This window comes from Rattus norvegicus, chromosome 2 (genome assembly GCF_021556685.1).
Source record: "Rattus norvegicus strain SHRSP/BbbUtx chromosome 2, alternate assembly SHRSP_T2T, whole genome shotgun sequence".
In the NCBI taxonomy this organism is placed as follows: Eukaryota; Metazoa; Chordata; class Mammalia; order Rodentia; family Muridae; genus Rattus; species Rattus norvegicus.
The window spans coordinates 8,054,588-8,067,709 of NC_141535.1; the positions used below are offsets into that span (position 1 = coordinate 8,054,588).

A 13,122-nucleotide genomic window follows, 5' to 3' on the forward strand; every position below is an offset into this window, starting at 1 on the left:
TTGCATAGTGCTTGATACTGGCTTTGCCTTTGTTCTCACTGTAAAGAGGAAAATGATCTCACAGGGCACAGTTAGCCCCTTTAGAGAACACCAAACAAAATACAGAAGCCTGTTTGTTATATCCCCTGAGTATTCTTCTTAATTACGAGATTTGCCCCATCAGCCATTCACTTGGTACCCATGGGCATTTATCCTAGCAAGTGTAAACCTTGTGCTTAGTATGTCAGTTTTTGTTTGTTTGTTTGTTGGTTGTATTTGTTTTGTTATCCTGTTAGTTTCTTAGTAAGTTGAAAGACACAATGTGTTTGTATGGTGGTCAACTCTTCTTCCAGTGATTTATGTAGATTAGGAGCTTCCTGTTCACAGTCAGAAGAGATACATGATGTTTTGACAAGAGTCTGTAACATTTACCAGAGTTACTCGGTGTTCTTGGATGACAATAGTGGACATGTAATCTTTGTGAAATTATTCTTGGTCACAATGAAATTCTCAATACAGTTCTTTACAGTATTCTTCCTTTGGGTGCAAATTCTAATAAATACTATCAGTCAAAACAATACTTTTCTTGTAAAAATGTTATCTAATCCAAATTATTTTTGTCATCTTTAGTTAAGGAGAGCAATCATAACTATTGGCAGATAAAGGTTAAAGCATACTAGTAAGTTATTCACATCATGACTCATGAATATGTTGTTTAAAGCAACAATTCTCACCCTTTGTCTGATGCTTTAGGGGGAACAACAATAATGTTCCCAGTTATGTTCATCAGTTTGTTATCCATACCAAAGTAGATAATCGCTCTGTAATTTAAATCTGTCATTATGAGAGTGTTACTTTTGAAGTTATTGCCTGATTAAACAATACCTTCTTAGACACAGCTCCAAATTTATGAAATCCAGAATCGGTGGGGGCATGTTTATTCATGTTGGTGTATCCACTTCCTAGCCCAATACAAGGGCTAATATAGTAGTCTGATGGTGAATGAAAGGGATGATTGATTGATGGATGAAAAACAGTTAAAAGTTAGAGAAAAGGAAAATAGAAGATGGATAGACATGCAGATACTCAGAATTATTTACCTGATAATAGTATTATGAATAGCTTGAGTATATTTAAATTATTTAAAAGTCACCATTTTAGCTTCTTAGGATTTATCTAAAAATGTTATGCATAGGATGACAGAAGGACATAATGTAGTACCTTCTTAATTTCTTTATACTTAAAAACTTTTATTAAATTATTGAGTAGAAATTCTTATGAATTTCTACAGTTTATTCAAAAAGCCATATTACTAGAGTTGCTCATCCTTATTAATGTGGTCATATATTTTAGTAGCTGTCACGTAGTTATGTCACAACATATGCTAGAAGTAAGGGGCTTAAGGAAGTGACTTGACATTCACAATATAAACCAATCATGCCAGAGACAAACATTCAACCAGGGAACAGTGAGAACCAGCCAGAGAAACTTCCATGAGCCTGAGTAGTGCCTCTTGGAACACGTCATTGTGGTGATGTGAGGTCCTGTGAAGACATATATGTCACAAAAGTCACCATGGGACAAAGACCAGGGATCACTTTGTAACCATGTTAGACATATTATCTGCAGAATGAAAAACACCTCTGTGGCTGGTGTTTCAATATTGATATTTAAGTTCTATTTATTTCATACAATTCATTTGGATATAACACTGCTGAAGAGGTTACCATCAAAAGGACCATGATGCATGAGTTACTCTCTTAAGGGGGCTTCTTGAATATTGTGAGGAGAGAAAGTTATGGCACCTGTGTCTCCTCTATAACTGCAAGACACCATCCTGGAGACTTAGCTGAAGGCTGGAAATGATCTGTCCTTCAGGCTCTGTAATCCATTCAGGCTTGAGAGCTGAAAATAAGTCAAGTCTGAGAACACCGTATGCTTCTGATTTCTCAGAATCTACCAGCCTACAAAGGGATCGTCTACAGAACAATAGTTTTCATTTTACTCTCAGGTCTTTAGGATTCAGGGACCATATATATTCTTTTTTCACTCATGTAATAGTTCTAGAGTACCCAGCATGCGCATTTCTAGATAAAGTATTGTGGGTTGCCCTGGTGCTGTTTGTACGCTGATGTTAATTCTGCTTCCTCAAGAGAGACTGCCCTGATAAGGAGTAAATTGTGTATTCAGGTGATTCCATGTGACCCTTGTCCTCATTTTAACTAGCCAAATAGAGACTAGAGCCTGTGATTGGGCAGTGGAAGGGAAAGATAGCCTGCAGGATTTCGAGAGTGGGAAAAGAGAGGAAGACAGAGGAAGAGCAGGTCAAAGGAAGATAGAACAAAACCATGTGGCCCAGAGAAGCCACAAGTAATGAGATCTCATAGCTGGGAAATAATGTAGAATAGTGGAAAATCTACCCAATCTAGGCATGAAGCTTATACATATTGTAACTAAGTTGTGTGTTTTTTACACAGGCTAATTGGAGTTGGAGATTTACTACAACATAACGGAGTAGACAATAGGTAAAAATAATTGCTGTCAATATTATCTTCTGGTAGAAAATTCTTTTGAAATACTACGTTTGATCCTAGTCTTACCCCCATTTCACAAAGGGCAATACTGTGGTATTTAAAGATAGAGTCTCTGATCCTTTCAATCTTTCTAGCCCCTATTCTGTAATGTTTACATGCTCTGGGTTTGGGAGAAATGTCTTTAGATGGTACTTTTCATTGGTACTATTTATTCCCAAATGGTCAGCCCTGAAAAATATACATATAAGTAACATTATTCAGACTGAACAGGTTACATGTGATCCCTCCATTTTTGTCTCCAAAATGCTTTCCACTCAGACCTTTCTCTGTTAACTCAAGAAAAAGCATATACTACCTCATATGGTCATAGCATATGTTGTAACAACAACTAATGAATAAAAGGCCAGGAATTTGAAAGATTGAAGTGCGGGGGTATTGGGGCAGATTTAGAGGGAAGAAAGCGAGGGGGGATTATGTATTATATCAATATCTCAAAAATTAGAAAACATGAGTTTGTGTCATTTTCTTAGGGTCTCATGGCTAGAACATGTCAGACACCAGATTCAAAACCAGACATTCTGACTTGAGTAATATTTTAAACCATTATACTTTTTCTGAACTATGAGGTGAACACTCTAACATCAGGTCGTGAACTTAAATTATAAAAACTTCCAGTGTAATCATATTTTTACAGTTATATATATTTTTGAATATTAATCATAAATCCCATATCTGTGTTAAGGCCACCCTAGCCTGTGACTCTGCTTGACCTTTGTATAACTGCTTTCCCCAGACCTCTTTTATTAAGGCTGTTGCAGACACCTGAATCAAGTTCCATGTCATGAACTCCTGAGTCTTTTCACCACATACTGAGATTTCTGTGTTTTGCTTGAGTACGTTCACCTCTCCTTAAGGGCTACTTCTGCAATGTTCACTGAATCACAGCCTAGACTTTGTTCATGCATCCAGTCAGTGTTTATCAGTTATCAGGCACTTCACTGAAGTGTTACAAAAACGCACCACAAAGACATAAAGTCTAAAACTATGATCAACTCCTAAAGAACATATTTTCAAGCCTTGATGAGTTACATAAAGGTAACACCAGATTGCTATGTTACTGGCTGGTATTAAGGGTTTAATGGTGATAATGGAAGGTTTCCCAAGAAGCAACAGAAGCTAACATCTGAAGAGTGGAAAGAGCCTACCCGTCCAAATCCCCTGGAAAAGAAGGAAGCAAATGAACTGTCAGCTGTGAGATCTTCTATGGGGTAAGACTTTAACAGGAAACTTGCACAAGGCCAGCACAGCTAGTGGGCAAGGAGAGTGCTGGGTAAAGGGAAGAAGGTGATGGTACTTGTGGTGGGCTTTGCAAACTGTGGTAAGGGAATTTCAATGTAGACTAAGAAGGAGAGTTGTATTCACTTCTAACTGTAATAAGATGCCAGTTGCTTCTGAGAGGTTGAGTTGTAGAGAAGCAGGAACAGAAGGAAAACAGAAGACCATTATCATCATGCAGATTAGAATAATCCATGCTGTGACTCAGGGAGTGGTGACAGGTTTGTAAAAAGGATGAGATTAATGCATGCCTTAGCAGAGTTGCAAGATATTTGTGGTTGGGTCTTTTGAGAAATTTAGGGGAAAGGAATAGAAAAATCTGATGCTGTATGGCTTGGGGTAGTATATCATTTTTCTTGAGTTAAAAGAGAAAGGTCTGAGTGGAAAGCTGCTTGGCCACAAAATGGAGAGATCACATGTGTACGTTGTCTGGACATTTGACTTGACCATGGGGTGTCTAAGCAGAGAGGTCAAATAGACAGCTTTTGTCATGTAGCTTGGAAGTCAGGCCACCTGCAGACACAGAGAATGGGCATCACCAACACTGTAGGAATTTATATACTAAGGCCATGTTGAAGCATGGAGATCAGTGAGATCTTATTCACCTCATTCCCTGAAGAGAGCTCTTTCTCTGCTCCCCATGGCAAGGGTGGAAATAGTTTTGTTGTGATCCAGAGGCAGCATATGGCAGAACACTACCTGTGTTCTACATAAGGCAGCAATCCATCCCTCTGTTTTCCCTCAGCCTTCTCTCCGGAGAGTATAATTTTCCCTTGTTGTGACTATACTTTTGAGTGAAATAAATGCATTTCATCCCTGAAATTGATGCCACCTCACCAATGAGAATAAAATACTTTGATTGGCACTGACTCTCCTATAGGATAAATCCCCCACCCATGTGCAAAGAAAGAGAGGAAATCCCACTGCACTGCACTCTTCTTGAAAACAGTAAACTCTGCTGTGCTGTACTAGAAAGATTTACTGAACTATTGTAGGAGAGAGACATTCTGAATGAACACATGACAATGAGAAAGTCCTAAAGGCTATAGAAGTTCCCTGCTATATGGTTTCAGTCACATAAGTCACATCCTTAAGCACATCCCTTGCTGATTCACAAAGAACAAATGCCAACCAATTAAAGTAAAAATGAGGCAAGAATATGCACATGCAGTGCCTAAGAAACATGTTAATAGGCAATAGTCTCCTAATAAACATGTACACACAGAAATTGCTCATTTTCAATAATGTGATAGATCAACAATATTGAAGGTATAGCTTATAATTCCTTGCCTGAAATTTGTAACATTTCCATGTCCAGTTTCTCTCTTTTCCTTACCTACAAAAATGAAAAGACAAAAGCTAAGTGGAATGGTAGAGTCAAGTGTTAGAATCTGAGTGGAGAGGGAGACTCAGGTCTTTGCCTACTGGCTTGAGAAGAACACTCTTAGTGGAAAAAATAGTGCGTTGGAGAGATGCTGAGTGAGAGGATTCAGTTTGAGTTAGTGCAGAGACAATTTGGATGGAGAGGGAAGCAATGTGGTTTAATGCTAAGAAGGGTGATATATTAAGGTAGTTTTAAAATTGCTCGAGAAGTAAACAAAAAAATAATAAAACTTCCAAACTGTTTAACTGGGCATATTTGCACATGACCTCTGCAAAAGGTCAAGTTACTGGTACTGCTTGATGGCATCTGTTCTTAGTGGTCAGAGAAGAAGCGAAACATGACCAACCAACTACTGAAAGTAATAAACAAACGACTGACCAGAACTTTGAAATACTTTTAAACTACAACCACCACTTCCATTTTGATGTAAGGTTTTGGACAAGTAAGTGTTAGAATTAAGGTGTTGGGCACGAAAATTAAGACATGGTTTCAGATGTGTAATTCACTTAGTGATTTCCATTTAAATCTGTCAGAATTTCACCATAAAATCTAAAAGTAAAATTTTTGTAAAAGAATAGTTTCTATTTTCTACATAATTTTAGTTTCAAATTGTCTACAAATTAGAGTAGAAAGAATAAACATTTCTTAGACTGTTTTGTGTGTGTGTGTGTGTGTGTGTGTGTGTGTGTGTGTGTGTGTGTGTGTGTGCATCTGTGTGCTTCATACATATGGACAGAGGAGGATGTTGGAGGTCCTAGTCCATTATTTCTACCTTTGAGACAGTGTCTCTCAGTGTATCTGAGCTGGCCTGGTGATTGATCACTAAGCACCAGTGATGCTCCTGTCACTGCCCCAACATCACTAAAGCCATACTTTTTATACAAAAGCTGGACATTTGAGTTCAGCTTCTCATGTTAGTATGGAAGCAAGTGTTCTTATGGGCTGAGACTTCTCCCCATCCCCTTCTTGGAGTTTATATGTAAAAGAAACCAGATACAGTTTTTATTCCATCATTATGATGTTCTGGGTTGCAAGTAACAAAAACTACAGCTTCCCTCACTTAAATTGTAGGGGAAATTTTACTAAGTCATTTAACTAGGAAAACTAGGTAATTGTGATGGTTGGTGGATTATATATAATTGGTCCAGAGAGTGGCACTATTAGGAGGTGTGGCCTTTTTGGAGTGGGTGTGTCACTGTGGGCATCCTAGCTGCCTGGAAGACAGCCTTCTCCTAGCTTCATTAGGAACAAGAGGTGGAACTCTCATCTCCTTCAGCCCCATGTCTACCTACATGATGCCATGCCCCCAACTTGATGATAATAGACTGAACCTCTGAACCTGTAAGCCAGTCCCAATTAAAGCAGGGCTGGCTTACAGGTGACAGGGTTAATTACACAGAAGAATGGGAAGTACAGCTCATACTTTATGACCACTGTCCACTCTGATAGTCCCCTCAGAGTATCTTGGGTGTGAATTGGTTGTATCACCCTACAGGAGAATTATTTCTGTTAGACACAATCACTCTATAAATGTATTTCTTAAATAATGACCTCAGTGATTTTTGTTGTTGTTTGCTGTTCTGTTGAACTAGGGAAGGGAAGTAGGTGGATGAGAAAAGGCAGGCTAATCCCTGATGGGAGCGCATTCTTATAAGCCTGTTGTTATGCTTACAGAGTGTGGATATTGACACAGTGGAGTTAGCTCTACAGAAACTTTTACAAATATATGTGCTTTTGTTATCAACGTTAAAACAGTCTTACACTTACAGAAAAGCTATAAAGTTCAAACCCAGAATCCCATCTACTCATGCTGGGTTTTCTCTATGGTTAGTATCTCATATTAATACCAGGACATGTAAGCTGGGGTGACGGCTCATTTTGCAAAGTGCCTGCCACACAAGCATGAGGACCAGAGTTTACAACCCTAGCATTCATGTAAAGAACTGAGCCTAGAGGCACGTGTCTAAAATGCCAACCATGTCAGGGCAGAGACAAGGATGACTGGAGCTCATTGGCCAGCTGACTAGACCACATCAATGAACTTTAGGAAACTCGGTAGGGAGCCATCAAAGAAGATATCCAACACTGACCTCTGGCCTCCACAAACATCACATGCGTGTTCAGATTTCCTTGGTTATCACTGATGGCTCCTTCTCTTCTCCATAGGGTCCTCATAGCCTCATTGCTCTCCAGACTGTCAGTCTTTACTTGTGTAATGACATTCACAATTTTGAGGAGTTCTAGGGAGGTGTCTTATAAAGTATCCTTCAGCTTGAGTTTGGTTACTGTTTTCCACTTTTCAGGTAATGGTGTTGTGTTTGGGAAAGAGGGCCACAGAGGTGAGGCGTCCCTCTCCTTGCATTTTACCAATGGCATGAGCTCTCAGCATGCACTGCCACTGATGCTGCTACTTCCTGCCCCCATCTAGCACAGTGCTTTGTGTTCTCAAGTTGCTCCCTTCCTATTCTGCACTCTCCAGGAGGAGTAGCTAAGTAAAGCAAATACTGAGTGAATTGGGAATGTGCCTCATTTCCTCAAGGAGTGGCTGCAGCTGTTACTTTGGATTCTTCTACCCTATAAATTTGTCTCTTCACCCCTATTTTATGTATTTATTCAATCAGTTAGTATTTATTAGTATAGAATCTTGGATATGCACTTTTCACCAGGGATTGTTATTCAGTACTATACTATGTATTTTGTTTCTTAGAAACATTTAAAATAATTTTTCCAATGAGAATTTGTGAAGAAAGTATTTGTGCCAGACCATGGACACCTCCATGTTGATAATTTAATTGGATCTGTGGGGAACAACATGCTATTTGCACAGCTGACTTTGTGAAATCCTGCTTCAACCTCAACTCTACAACCATGGCCATGAGACTGTTCAAAGAGATGAACTACATTTGAGCTTTGTTTTAAACTTGTATGTGGATAAAAATGGTATATGATGTATTATATTCCATATGAAGTCATTATTGAATCAAAGCAAGTATGTGCAAGTCTATTACACAATCACTTTAATTTTAATTTTAAAATGATTTAGCTTTATTGTTTATTTATGTGTTTGTGTGTAAACTTATAATATCATGAACACGCAGGCAACAGAAGAGGCTAGAAGAAGGCATTGGATCCCCAGAAACTGGAGTTTCAGGTGGTTGTGGGCCACCTGATATAGATAGTGTCTCTGAATCTTCTGAGAAAGCAGTAATCACTCTAACTACTTAACCATCCTTCTAATTCATATTCCACATTATCTTAAACACATCATCTAAGGGTAGATGCTATAAAGAAAGATATTACAATTTTAAATGCTTTATATTTCTACTCTCTATATTTTCATAACCATATAGGCTATACACATGTGTGGAAAGTGTGAGAACTAAAAAACAAAAAGAAAATCAAGTCAACCTTCATCTTATTAAATGTTCTTAGAGACTCTCTGACTCCATCTTATCTCCATGTGCATGTTCTTGGGGACTTCCTGGCTTCTTCTTCATAACACCATGTTTATTTCTTGGGGGTTCTCCAACTCCTTTCAAGGGCACACATGAAATTAGCATAGTTCATAATCAGCGTGCAGTTGTACATTCTACTTTCCAACTCACTTGTTTCTCCTAACTGCTTCTCCATGCAATAAAGATACGGCAAATTTAACCACTTCTGTGTTATCAGAAATACTGAACTATTACTCTGGTTCTTTGGGTTTTTCTAGAGTTAACTATGAAGTAACTAGGCTCCTAAAACTAACCCAATATGAAAAGCTGTATTTGACTGACCCTGGACTCTGACCCCATAGGTAGCAATGAATATCCTAGTAAGAGCACCAGTGGAAGGGGAAGCCCTGGGTCCTGCTAAGACTGAACCCCCAGTGAACTAGTCTATGGGGGGAGGGCGGCAATGGGGGGAGGGTTGGGAGGAGAACACCCATAAGGAAGGGGAGGGGGGAGGGGGATGTTTGCCCGGAAACCGGGAAAGGGAATAACACTCGAAATGTATATAAGAAATACTCAAGTTAATAAAAAAAATAATAATAAAAAAAAAGAAAGAGGGGCATGCATAGAAGTCGAATAAGTAGGATTTTGTGTTAATGTAGTTTGAGAGCTTACACTTCTCTGGATGTGGATGCGCAGATATGAGGTTTAGCATCATCCAATACCTGCTATAGGCACTTCTTTCTGAGATTGTTAAATTATCAAAAATTGGTCTGGAGAGTTGGTTTAACCACTGAAGTATAGGCCCCCAACCAAAAATATAATCTCTAAACTATCAAATCCTTTCAAATTATAAATTGTCTTGCCATACATATGGCCCAAATTTTGAGAATCAAAACTGGTCTAAATATTAAAGCATTTGGGAAGAGGTGTGTATCAATGACTCTTTAGTATAGATATCTCTTTTTGATGACTTTATTCTTTATGGAGTTGTTTTAATTTTTTGTTAGCCCTGATACTTGATGAAATTTGGATTTCTTTGAGGAAGAAGGACTGTTTGTCAACTTATCAAATAATGAAGGGTCATAGAAATTAATATAAATGAAATCTGTCTTCTTTTGATGCCATTAAATATCGCTTTGGTGAAATAGTAAGTTATAAAGACATCAAGAAATACATAAGACGTTAACCTTTGAAGCCTAACCCAAGCATTATTCTTCATCTCTGTACAATCTCTTATTAACCATTAAAGAACACAAGAAATAGCAAATGAATTATGTACACATTCAGACATATATCATTTAAAACAGGAAGAACCTCCTTTGCAAGTCTCTTGGGTCCAAAGCACTTTCAATTATATTTAAAATCAAACTTTCACAAACCTATTTATTAAAGAGGAGGAAGACAAGGTTGCTGAATATCTTTCTGTATCTTCTTTCTACCTCATAGCAACACAGCCATGTAGCCAGTCCTCTAAGGCCTTGAAACCTGACTCCTATCATCAGTGTGATAGCTGAACTTACTACCTGATACTGGATAACTACTTGCATATAATTTATTTTTCCATTACAAGGCACTTAGACATATTTTATTTCTTCACCATAACTGTCTCTTGTGATATACGGTACCTCATTTCAAGTGAAGATTCAGAGAGAAAGAAAAGCCTTTGGGGCTAAAGGCAAATTCCGTGATAACACTGCTTTCACCATCACAGTGGGTAAAGGCCCGCCTGTTTGCTATGGTCTAACTATAGAGGGGAGTGGCCCTGTGGCATTAAGGATGGAGAAAGGAGAATCCTGTGTGCTTTACTCAGGCTGGGATAAACTACATGTGTGAGTAGGCTTCGAGTGAGAAGAACTGATGTTACAGGGACAATCAGTTTAGCAGGTAAGCCATGTGTGAGTAAATGGCATTCCAGGAACACTAGAGCTTAGACTTTTCAAAACAAAAGCAAGTGTTGCTGTATTTTAGGATTGGATGGTTTTTTTGTTTTGTTTTTGTTTTGGTTTTGGTTGTTTTGGTTTTTTTTTTTGTAAGCTAATGGAAATTCAAAAATCCAACACTTAATGCTAGAGATGAAGCTCGACGCTCAGGCTGCAGTAAGCTTTGGCACGAGGAGAGTTAGATGTGTGGTTGACTGGAGGCTAAATTATCAGTCACCAGAGCCACGCATCCTATCTTACCTGCCACGGTTCTCTCTCTCTCTCTCTCTCTCTCTCTCTCTCTCTCTCTCTCTCTCTCTCTCTCTCTTATTTATTTATTTTATTTTTTTAATTAACATGAGTATTTCTTATTTACATTTTGAGTGTTATTCACTTTCCTGGTTTCCAGGCCAACATCCCCCTAACCTCTCCCCCTCCCTTTCTTTATGGGTGTTCCCCTCCCCATCCTCCCCCCATTGCCGCCCTCCCCCCAACAGTCTAGTTCACTGGGGGTTCAGTCTTAGCAGGATCCAGGGCTTCCCCTTCAACTGGTGCTCTTACTAGGCTATTCAATGCTACCTATGAGGTCAGAGTCCAGGGTCAGTCCATGTCTAGTCTTTAGGTAATGGCTTAGTCCCTGGAAGCTCTGGTTGCTTGGCATTGTTGTTCATATGGGGTCTCGAGCCCCTTCAAGCTCTTCCAGTTCTTTCTCTGATTCCTTCAACGGGGGTCCTATTATCAGTTCAGTGGTTTGCTGCTGGCATTCGCCTCTATATTTGCTGTATTCCGGCTGTGTCTCTCAGGAGAGATCTACATCCGGCTCCTGTCAGCCTGCACTTCTTTGCTTCATCCATCTTGTCTAATTGGATGGCTGTATATGTATGGATCACATGTGGGGCAGGCTCTGAATGGGTGTTCCTTCTGTCTCTGTTTTAATTTTGCCTCTCTATTCCCTGCCAAGGGTATTCTTGTTCCCCTTTTAAAGAAGGAGTGAAGCATTCACATTTTGATCATCCTTCTTCAGTTTCATGTGTTCTAGGCATCTAGGGTAATTCAAGCATTTGGACTAATAGCCACTTATCAATGAGTACATACCATGTGTGTTTTTCTGTGATTGGGTTACCTCACTCAGGATGATATTTTCCAGTTCCATCCATTTGCCTATGAATTTCATAAAGGCATTGTTTTTGATAGCTGAGTAATATTCCATTGTGTAGATGTACCACATTTTCTGTATCCATTCCTCTGTTGAAGGGCATCTGGGTTCTTTCCAGCTTCTGGCTATTATAAATAAGGCTGCTATGAACATAGTGGAGCACGTGTCTTTTTTATACATTGGGGCATCTTTTGCGTATATGCCCAAAAGAGGTATAGCTGGCTCCTCAGGCAGTTCAATGTCCAATTTTCTGAGGAACCTCCAGACTGATTTCCAGAATGGTTGTACCAGTCTGCAATCCCACCAACAATGGAGGAGTGATCCTCTTTCTCCACATCCTCTCCAGCATTTGCTGTCACCTGAGTTTTTGATCTTAACCATTCTCACTGGTGTGAGGTGAAATCTCAGGGTTGTTTTGATTTGCATTTCCCTTATGACTAAAGATGTTGAACATTTCTTTAGGTGTTTCTCAGCCATTCGGCATTCTTCAGCTGTGAATTCTTTGTTTAGCTCTGAACCCCATTTTTTAATAGGGTTATTTGTCTCCCTGCGGTCTAACTTCTTGAGTTCTTTGTATATTTTGGGTATAAGGCCTCTATCTGTTGCAGGATTGGTAAAGATCTTTTCCCAATCTGTTGTTTGCCGTTTTGTCCTTTTTTTTTTTTTTTTTGGTTCTTTTTTTTTTCGGAGCTGAGGACTGAACCCAGGGCCTTGCACTTCCTAGGCAAGCGCTCTACCACTGAGCTAAATCCCCAATCTGCCGTTTTGTCCTAACCACAGTGTCCTTTGCCTTACAGAAGCTTTGCAGTTTTATGAGATCCCATTTGTCAATTCCTGATCTTAGAGCATAAGCCATTGGTGTTTTGTTCAGGAAATTTTTTCCAGTGCCCATGTGTTCGAGATGCTGCCCTAGTTTTTCTTCTATTAGTTTGAGTGTATCTGGTTTGATGTGGAGGTCCTTGATCCACTTGAACTTAAGCTTTGTACAGGGTGATAGGCATGGATCGATCTGCATTCTTCTACATGTTGACCTCCAGTTGAACGAGCACCATTTGCTGAAAATGCTATCTTTTTTCCATTGGATGGTTTTGGCTCCTTTGTCAAAAATCAAGTGCCCATAGGTGTGTGGGTTCATTTCTGGGTCTTCAATTCTATTCCATTGGTCTATCTGTCTGTCTCTGTACCAATACCATGCAGTTTTTAATCACTATTGCTCTGTAATACTGCTTGAGTTCAGGGATAGTGATTCCCCCTGAATTCCTTTTATTGTTGAGGATAGTTTTAGCTATCCTGGGTTTTTTGTTATTCCAGATGAATTTGCAAATTGTTCTGTCTAACTCTTTGAAGAAATGGATTGGTATTTTGATGGGGATTGCATTGA

General features: G+C 39.1%; 1 protein-coding gene across 20 annotated transcripts in view; it reads left to right on the forward strand.

The window, feature by feature from the left end:
• Mctp1 (multiple C2 and transmembrane domain containing 1) overlaps nt 1-13,122 on the forward strand; it is a 729,346-nt gene that overhangs the window by 263,094 nt on the left and 453,130 nt on the right. For 4 of the 20 annotated variants that reach the window (XM_087621564.1, XM_087621570.1, XM_087621565.1 and 1 more), the window contains exons 2-3: nt 2,457-2,504; nt 3,646-3,781. The gene's annotated coding sequence lies outside the window, so the exon portion shown is untranslated. 20 annotated transcript variants of the gene reach the window in all.